At 43.2% G+C, this 9,935-nt stretch overlaps 1 long non-coding RNA gene across 1 annotated transcript in view; it reads left to right on the forward strand.

Annotated features, from left to right (window-relative positions):
- The window catches only part of LOC147730591 (uncharacterized), a 45,730-nt gene extending 43,413 nt beyond the window's left edge, over positions 1-2,317 (forward strand). Inside the window, exons 4-5 of the long non-coding RNA XR_015308591.1 lie at positions 438-565; positions 1,591-2,317. This is a non-coding gene — a long non-coding RNA (uncharacterized LOC147730591). The remainder of the gene's footprint in view (positions 1-437; positions 566-1,590) is intronic.
- The last annotated feature ends 7,618 nt before the right edge of the window (positions 2,318-9,935 follow it).

Genomic DNA, 9,935 nt, shown 5'->3' on the forward strand with positions numbered 1-9,935 from the left:
TTCTGATGGATGAAGATGACGTTAAAGTTTAAACAACATTCCCATGAATGAAATTAGTATGACTCAAACTTAATAATAGTTAACAGACACATGAAATTATTAGAATAACTGTGCGGGAGCCCCCAACTTCTTTAAAGTACTTAAAGTACTGCTGGTGATGACTTAGTAGTAATTGGTGAATCGTCTGGCAGAAGGGCAATGGAATCTTCTTTCTGTAATGAGAAAAATGGTGCACGTTAAGGAAGCATTCATCAGTTGTCATAAGAAGAAGTGTAGCATTTAATGGAATAAGCATATAAAAGGTTAACACCCTCCCTAAAACCGTTACTTTTTTTCAATCCCGGTAATAAAAAAACTGTTATGTAACATTTTCTTCCATTACGAGACAAAATAGGGGTTTGTGTATGGCATCTGAAAATATGACATGTTTTTCCTAGACGTCAAAACATCTGATGCGGCACAGATGACCACCAGTGCCGGGGCCAGCAGTGCGGAGGGGTCCACTCTGGATGCGGCGGCGCCAACAGGAGGAGCTGGGGGGAAGACTCAGCAGCAGCGGACGGTGGTAAGTTAATTACTTATTGAATTTTTTTTGAGTAGGCTCGCAAAGGAGTGTATGATGTACTGTACAGTAGTACACAGTACACTACTATAAGTACACTGTACTGTCAAAAACATTTACTAATTTAGAACTACTTTTTGCGCTATCACGGAGAAGACAGTCAACCTTGACTTTTAATAGCATTAGCGGCAGTACTTCTCTGTTAACCAACGGCCCCCTCTATTTCACTTCAACTCAGCTGGCAAATTTTTATTGTGAAGCCAAGTCATATCAGATGTAGTTTAGGGATGTGAAGAACGAAAAGTTAAAGAAGGGTGAAACGAAGGACGAGGGAGTCTTAATATTTATGACTGTAAAGAATGGTTTTGTTGAATGCAATTCAACATAAGAAAGAAGACGGCGGTTTCAAAAATATTATGAAAAGGGTGTTAGTTGGTTGTTGACAAAAATACATTTTGGTACATTTGAGACATTAAGAAGAATCATAGACGTACTTTGGAAGCCTGGATGTTATCTTTCTATCCTCCTCGTCAATAGCAGAGGTGTATGATGTAGTAGAGCAGAGGCTGAGTGGATGAAGTATGGCCAGTGGCAGTGCCACCCATATAGAAAAGTAAGACATTCCTATCCCCACCTGCATGTACTGCTTAAAGTACTGCGAGTCTGCATCATCTTGGCCTGTGTCTGTATTTCTTGGGTGAAAGCTGAGTGAGCTGCCATTATGGCGGCTACCACAAGTTCAAGTACCAGTAATTTATTTTGCAAAACAAGAGAAAAAAAGTAAAAAAGGCCTTTTTTTTAGTACTCTCTGACTATGTATGTAGTAGTGATTCCACCTATAGTGCTGCTAGTGGAATTCCTGAAACTCACAGTGTCACATGCTTACACTGATGGCGGAAAGATACATGCCAACATGTTATACTGTGTTTGCTACTTGCTGGTGTTACTGAGTGTCAACCTTCCGTTGAATTATTTTGACTTTATGTTAAAGACTATTGGCTACAGTATTTTTCTTTTTTTATTCATAGATGCTACTCCCAAAAAGCTCACCCGTAAGGAGATGGCTGTACGGGCCAGGGCCCATAAGCTGGAGGCTATTTGTGCCGAGTATCGGCAGTTGTGGGCTCGGGAGCATGAGGCGACATCAACATCTACATCCTCCTCCACTGGCCCCGGGTCCACCAGCCAGAAGCCTCCAGCGAAACAGAGCCGTGGCCTGACAGCCTCCCGCCGCCGCCGCACAGCAGCAACAACATCAGCCCCCTCAGATCCTGGATGGTTCGTGTGCGCCGGCTATGCAGAAGAGTGGACTACCTGGAACGGTTGGCCCAAAAACATCAGCGCCAGCTCCGGGACCTCCACAAAGAGCAGCGGGACAAGCAGCAACAGCTTGCCAAACTACGCCGCCGGAGGAAGTGACTGTCCCTTGCCCCTTTTTTAAAGACTGTTGGGGGTGGGTATTGGGTGTTTGGGAAAGGGGACTTTTGGACTTTTTGACATTGGTTGGGTTCGGGAGGGGGGTGAGTTCGGGTAATTTATTTTATTATTGTTGTGCTGAAAACAACACGAATATATATTTTCTAATAATTACTTTTCTTTCAAAAACACAGTATATGCGTTCATATAGTATTTTGTGTGGGGGTTGGCGGTGGTTATTGGACGTTTGTTTTCTTCAAACTTACCAGCAGGAATGAAACATCTAGCCCTGAAATCTACCAAAATGCAAGTAACTGAGTTAGTAAATTTAGTAGCCCTACTACAGTACTTTACGTACTTTACTAGTAGTACTGTCAGTCTCTGCTCTCCTAGTCTCCTCCCAACGTAGTCCTCCTAGCCCATTCTTCTACTACCTCTCCAATATGCTTATCTTACCTGTGATTTGTGTTTGACAATCGGGGTAGCACCAGGGCTGGATGCATTGCAAATGGTGATTAAGGTTGGTTGTTGACTTGAATCCTCGACGGATGCAATATCATTGTTGTGCTGGTAGCAGTAAATATAAAAAATAAAAATGTAAATGTATTTACAGTAGTGGTACACACTGGAAAAAAAGAGGAAATTAAACATTGAGTGGCCTGGGCGTAGCATTAGAAATAGTACAATAGATAGTACAGTACAGAACAGTGCCCTAAATTGTAGCCTAAGCAGTGCCAACGTAAGGTAAGCATTAAGCATTTGATTGTCTGAACTTCTGGTTGCTTTGACCTTATCCTCCCCAGCAAGTGTGTGGAATTTATTGTTGTTGTCAGTCACACCTCAATGAAATACCACACAGCCCGGGGGAAGAGGGTTAGGGTTTGAAAATTGGATTGGAATGGGGTTTTTGGGAAAGTTTGTTAGAGAGGAAAGAAAACAGCATGGACAGTCAAACAACAAATGAAGAGAAAAAAATCTTTGGATTAGAAGATATTGATAAATCTATAAAGGGACATAAAGGAAGTGCACTACTACATGCCAGTACTAAATGGATGGCTAGGTTACTGAAAAGTAGTACTACTACTTACTGCAACTTACTAGTAACTACGAAGAAACAAGTTGACAGTACAGGGCTGCAGTCATTATGCAATTTCACTTGCCTCTCTGCCCTCAGAGAGAATAAACACTTAGAACATTAAATTAGTGTTAAACATAGCATAGTCGTATCAAATAGCTGGAGGGATGAATTTGAAGCAGAGATCAAACAAGCGCACAGAGTCATACTCGTAGAAGTAAGTTCAAGTTCACAAGAATATAATTTAAAAGATAAGGATAATTTTGGATACTGTTACTGTTTTTTGTAGTTGTCCCGTTGAATTTGTGAAGTTGATGCATCCAGCCATTCCTCTTATTCACGGTATTCCTTCATTCCATTGGATGCTCCGTCGATCAATCTTGGTGTCCAGACACACTGTCCACTGCCTGCCTGATGCGGATTTGCGGATCGCTAATTGTAAGCCTGAGTAGTACATCGATGGCACAGGGTAAAAGCCTGCCTGTAATTGATGATGGAAAAACACAACAGTAAGTGTTAAAGACACCTCGGAGAAAAAAATATATAAGGCACGCTGTGTAGTGCAAAAATTATACTGTCACTTTCAGAGATGACAATCCCCAAAATCTACAACACCCCACATTACCCTCCCAAAAACATGCAAAATACTGCTGCTACCTCGCAGAGGCCTAATTTCAAATCGGGCCAAAAGGCACTCAGAAATTATGCCCAAAAACCCCCTTTCCCACCATGGATTATCTTCAAACCACTTGCAATAAAAATTACACATTCCAACAAGTGTTCCAAGACACCACCCAGTCGTAAAAATCTAGAACCCCCGCCCAAACACATGCAATACAATACTGCTAACCCTAACAAGCCCTAAGTTAAGAACAGTGGCAAACACTTTCTTTAACTAGGCCAAATCCCCCCTTTCCCACCATGGATTTTCTTCAAACCACTTGCAACCAAAATTACACATTCCCACGAGTGTTCTAAGACCCCAGCACTCAGTTGCAAAAATGTAGAACACCCTGAAACACATGCAATCCTGCTGCTAGTGCTAACGCTTTTCAGCATGGATTTTCTCCAAACCACTTTTATCCGGTATTAGACCATCCCAGCAATGCCCCAAGACCTGCCAACCCATCCACAAAAGGCAGAACACCCCCAAACAGGCAAAAAGCAAAAATGGAAAATCTCATACTGTGAATATTTTCGGCCTTCTTTCAATTCTGTCCAAACGCGCTCTGCAGCTAGGCCCTAACTCCCCTTTGCCACCATGGATTTGCTTCAAACCTCTTGCAATCAAAGGTATCCATACCCAGCAGTGCTCCCAGACCCCAAAACCCACCCCCAAACACCCGGAACCCCCCAAACAGCACCTCAAAGACAATCAAGTCAGCCAAAAAAAACCCAAAAATTCTCACCTCTGATTTTGTTCAAACCACTTTTATCCGGCATTAGACATTCCCAGCAATGGCACCAGATCTGTCAACCCAGGCGGAAACAAGTAGAAGACCCTCAAACAGCCAAAAAGCAAAAGTACAAAAATGGGGACAGAAATTTTCAGGCAAATTTACAAAATCACTCCATGCGCGCTCTGCAGCTACGCCCTAACTCCCCTTTGCCACCATGGATTTGCTTCAAACCTCTTGCAATCAAACGTATTTATACCCAGCAGTGCTCCCAGACCCCAAAACCCACCCACAAACACCCGGAACCCCCCCCAAACAGCACTTCAAAGACAAGCAAGTCAGCAAAAACGCAAAAAAGTTTTCACCTCTGATTTTGTCCAAACCACTTTTATCCGGTATTAGACATTCCAAGCAATGGCCCCGGACCCCTGCAGCCACCCGCAAAAAGTAAAAATGGGCCTACTACCTTCAATTCAGTCCAAATACGCTGTTCAGCTAGGCCCTAACTCCCCTTTACCACCATGTATTTCCTGAAAAACAAATGAAATCAACATTAGATTGTGCCAGCAGTGCTCCCAGACCCCAAAACCCACCCCCAAACACCCGGAACCCCCCAAACAGTACCTCAAAGACAAGCAAGTCAGCAAAAACGCAAAAAAAATATCACCTCCGATTTTGTCCAAACCACTTTTATCCGGTATTAGACATTCCCAGCAATGGCCCCTTACCCGTCAACCCAGGCGGAAACAAGTAGAAGACCCCCAAACAGCCAAAAAGCAAAACTACAAAAATGGGGACTTAGAAATTTTCAGGCAAATTTCCAAAATCACTCCACGCGCGCTCTGCAGCTAGGCCTTAACTCCCCTTTGCCACCATGGATTTGCTTCAACCCTCTTGCAATTAAAAGTATCCATACCCAGCAGTGCTCCCAGACCCCAAAACCCACCCACAAACACCCGGAACCCCTCCAAACAGCACCTCAAAGACAAGCAAGTCAGCAAAATCGCAAAAAACTTTTTACCTCCAATTTTGTCCAAACCACTTTTATCCTGTATTAGACATTCACAGCAATGGCCCCAGACCCCTGCAGCCACCTGCAAAAAAGCAGAACACCCCCAAACAGGCAAAAAGCAAAAATGGGCCTACTACCTTCAATTCAGTCCAAATACGCGGTGCAGCTAGGCCTTAACTCCCCTTTTCCACCATGGATTTCCTGAAAAACAAATGCAAGTAAGTAAATATTTTATTGTATATAGTTAATTAAAACCTTTACAAAATTTGCAAAGAGAATATAACAAAAAATCATAGAAATGAAAAATGAATGAAGACCTGCATTTACTCTCTATTTTAAAAGAAAAAAGATAAAAGAATAAAACAATTGTGACATTTGCTGAAATCGGCGTCTTTTGTAATCCTTAATCCTTTGATTTGATACCATTGTTCGCCATTTTTTCAGTTTTCATTATTAGGAGGCTCACCTTCTGAAGAAATCTGGTGGCCCTACAGGCTGTCTGCAGCTGCTGGCTGTTCAGTGCTAGCATAACTGACGCCCGACATGTTCTAACTTGAAATGAGCGGAATATATGCAAGAGATAGTAACGTCTCAGGGTTGTGAGGGTTGGGCAAATGCACAGAAGACGAATCAAAGTTTCTTCTGCATGACCACAAAGTCTGCAGAGTGGTGTTGGCCACGTTTGCTTCCATGCAGGGGTCTGGTCTTTTGAGATGTAAGTTCCCAGCCGTACTCGTAGGAGCATCTGTTGTGTAGATGGTGTAATATGGTGAACTAAGTATGGTTGCGGAACACACCTCTCATATGTTGCAAGTACCATCCAGCCGTGTTTTTTCTTTGCTAGTACAGCTTTGTCAGTGATCCAGGATTCTAGTTTTGCTGCACCATTGGCTGCTTTTTTGTAGGTCGCAAAGGTATGACCGGTGTTCCAGGCTTCTTGCATATTAAGTTTTGACAGACCTTCTTCAAGTTTTGTTATCCATGCGTCTTTTCCTTTTGTTAGTTTATTTATTTCAATCCAGCAGAGACCCATCAGCGTGTCCTCTTGAGCTGCTCTTAATTTCCAGCACATTTTTAGTATTGCCGCTTGTCTGGCTTGGTGCTGATTTAATAGCCCAAATTCAAGGCGTACTTGCGCTTGTGAGGCGGAATTCGGAATTTGAAATATGTGTTTGAACAGCACTGACTGTTGGAGGTTCAGGAAGTTTGCGTCTTTGCCTCTGAATAGTTCTGAGCCGTACGTGATCGATGGCAAAAATTTTGCTGCGATCACCTTCAACAGTTGTAAATTGGAAGGACAATTCAGTTTTGTTTTTAGTAGATTTAAAGCAAAGCGTAGTTTATTGGCCTGAACTTTTCTGTGCAGTAGTTGATCTTTTAAAGTCCATCTTGCGTCGACCAGTACTCCCAGGTACTTGTAAGAGGGACTTTGTTCTATCGTATTTCCCTCAATGTGCCATTTGAATTTTTGCCGCCCTGGTCGTGATGCAAAGCAGACAATTTTTGTTTTTTTGTAATTGAGTTGCAGCCCGTGCGTACGGGTATATTCATACAGCCTTGTGATGGAGCGTTGTAATCCCAAGGGGGTCTGGCTGCAAAGAGCGATATCATCGGCATACTGTATACTCCTTATTTTGTGCTGAGCTAGCTTGGGGGGGTCACTTTCACTCTCCGCAATGCTATTGTCCAGATCCGCGGTGAAGATATTAAAGAGGGTAGGGGCCAAGACACATCCCTGTTTGAGGCCAATTCGGGTGGGGATTTTTTCTGTTGTTCTGTCACCATTGCCTATTTTTATCTTGACCCAGGTCGATGTGTATAAGTCAATGATGGCCTGTAACAGTTTTGATGGTATGTCCCAGCTATCCATCTTTTTCCACAAGGTCTCCCTTGGGACTGTGTCAAACGGCGCTTTTAAGTCGACAAAGCAGGTATAGAGTTTTGTTGATTTGGCCTTTGCACTGTCGACAAGGAGGTTTAGCACTAACAGGTTGCATGATGTGTTAGTTCCTGGCCTAAACCCCGTCTGGGTAATTGGCAGAATGTTGTTGGAGCTGACCCAGTCCTCCAGTGCTTGCAGAAGGTTGGATGCGTATACTTTGGCCTCTACGTCGATAAGCGCTATCAGCCTATAATTCGCTGGGTCTGTTCGTGCGCCTGCTTTGTAAATTGGATGCAGGATGCTCCCTCTCCATGAGGGGGGGGATGCTTCCTGTTTGAAAAGCGTTGTTGTACAAAGGGGTAAGGTATTCAGCCCAAAACGCTTGATCATGTTTAAAGAGTCCATTTGGCAAGCCATTTTGGCCTGGTGCACCTTGTGATCTCAATTTTTTTAGGATCAGTTGCACTTGTCGTGACGTGATCCAATTTTCACCAAAGTTTTGGTCCACTTCTTGTTTCTTGTTTTTCTTCTATGTTGGATGGTCTACTTGGGAATTGGTCATTTGTGTTTGCTCTAAATGGTGGATCCAGTCTTCCTGTAGTATGGTTGCATTAAAGACGTAGGCAGCTCCATTTGCTATTTTATTGATTTCTGCCCAGAATTTCCGATTGTTATTTGTTTTGCTGGCTTCTAGTAGTTGTAGCCAAATTGCAGTTTGATGTTTTGTCTTTGCCGACCATATGTCTTTTTTATATTTTTGCCTTAGATTATGGATTTGTCGTTTGGTGTTTACAGCCTTTGTTGGATTTTTTCCTTGTAGTTTTCTGATTTCCTGATTTAGGATCCTTTTTTTTCGCCCTATTGGGCCCAGGAATCCCTGATGTGCTTCTTTATTTTTTCTCATGTGAATCTGGGGTTGCTGGCCAAATCTGTTGATTAGACTTACAGTTATGTTTTCCCAATTATCCTGGTGTGACAATAAGTTTTGCGCGCCCTCTTCTGCCTGCACACTTTTTACAAATGCAATCAACATTAGACTGTGCCAGCAGTGATTCCAGACCCCCCGACCCAGCACCGCAAATCTAGAACACCCCCAAAGAATCCCCCAAAAACCTGCAATACTGGTATATTCAAAACATGGCAAATTGCGCTGTTCACAAAAAACAAACAGCAATTGGTTTCAACAGAGACAGACAGCCATTGCTGTCCACTGCAACATGCCATCTTCTCATTATTCATTACCTGTTCTACTTTTTGTCTGCATCTTCTTCGGAAAGTGAGGGCCCACAGGGCAGCCTCTCCTTTAAATTTCAGAAGTAGGTCTCTCAACAAACAGCAAGCATGTAGTCAGTCAGTTATTTCAGTCCCACCTGAGGGGACTCGTCTACGAAGACAACATTTATTTTTTCACCATAATCCATCCATCTGCCTTGAGGGAAATGGATAGGGGGAGTCTGGAGGAGGAGGATAGAGGAGCATGATTGATTTGTGAACTTGTGAACATCTGAATGCAGACTGCGGCACCTTCAAATCAATAAGGAAAATAAGATGAAGACAGTGCTGATGATGGACTTATTGTGATTAGGTGATTAGAGTTTTGTTGTGGTAAAAGTAGCAAAACAAAGAAAGACACACAGGAATAAAAGTGAAAAAGTACGGAAAAAAAGGAAGTAATTTTCAGGCCTCGGTGTCAGGGAAACAAAGCTCGTCCTCCAAGTCTACGAATTGAGACGGGAGTAGGTCTGGTGACCGAGAAGAACTTCCGTTGGCGTCACCAAAGTCGGTGTCCTCTTTTTCCTGCGTGCATTCACGTATTTTGTAATCGGGTGGTATGAAGTGCTGATTCATCTTGATTATTGTTAACCTCTCCACATTTTTGGGCAAAAGGCAGGTCCTTTTTGAAGTAACAATGGCACCAGCAGCGCTGAAAACACGTTCAGAAGACACACTTGCGAGTGGTCAAGACAATAATTTAGAGCCAGGTTGGTGATCAGTCGCCATACAGAGCTTTTCGTATACCAATATCCCAATGGGTTCTCATTATGACAGACCTCTGTTGGGTCATCCAGATAGGCCTGCACCACCTACTCAAGGTTCTCCAGGGTTGATCCACTTTGCGTACCATCTGCGACCTTTTCATCAGTGGACTGAGCTAACCCTTGCTGAGTTAGCCAATCCCCTTCCGACAATATTTGTTTGCGGCCTGGTGCAGGTGAGGATGATGATATGGTTGCTGGTGTCGTTAACAGCTGTGAGGGAAAGTGACTCCCTTCGGCCACGGATTGAGAAGTGGAACTTGATGCCGGATAGCCTGCTGATTCATTTGTACTTGTGCTGCCTCCTTGAAGGTTCTGCCGCTCTCATTTGAACCGAGTGGCTGAAACAGATAGCCAATGTTTGTACTTTGAAACATCTGCTTCATCAAAAGGAATTAATGCTTTGCTAGCCACTGCCTTTTTGTACCGTGGATCAAGAATAGCGGCACAAATGTAATGTTTTCCTGTATGTATCTTTTTAAGCCTTTCATTGTCAAGTAGGCGCCTTAATAACTTCTCCGCCAAATCATATGCTTCTCGCTTTTCACCATCATC

The sequence above is a fragment of the Lissotriton vulgaris genome, chromosome 2_1, assembly GCF_964263255.1.
Source record: "Lissotriton vulgaris chromosome 2_1, aLisVul1.2, whole genome shotgun sequence".
In the NCBI taxonomy this organism is placed as follows: domain Eukaryota; kingdom Metazoa; phylum Chordata; class Amphibia; order Caudata; family Salamandridae; genus Lissotriton; species Lissotriton vulgaris.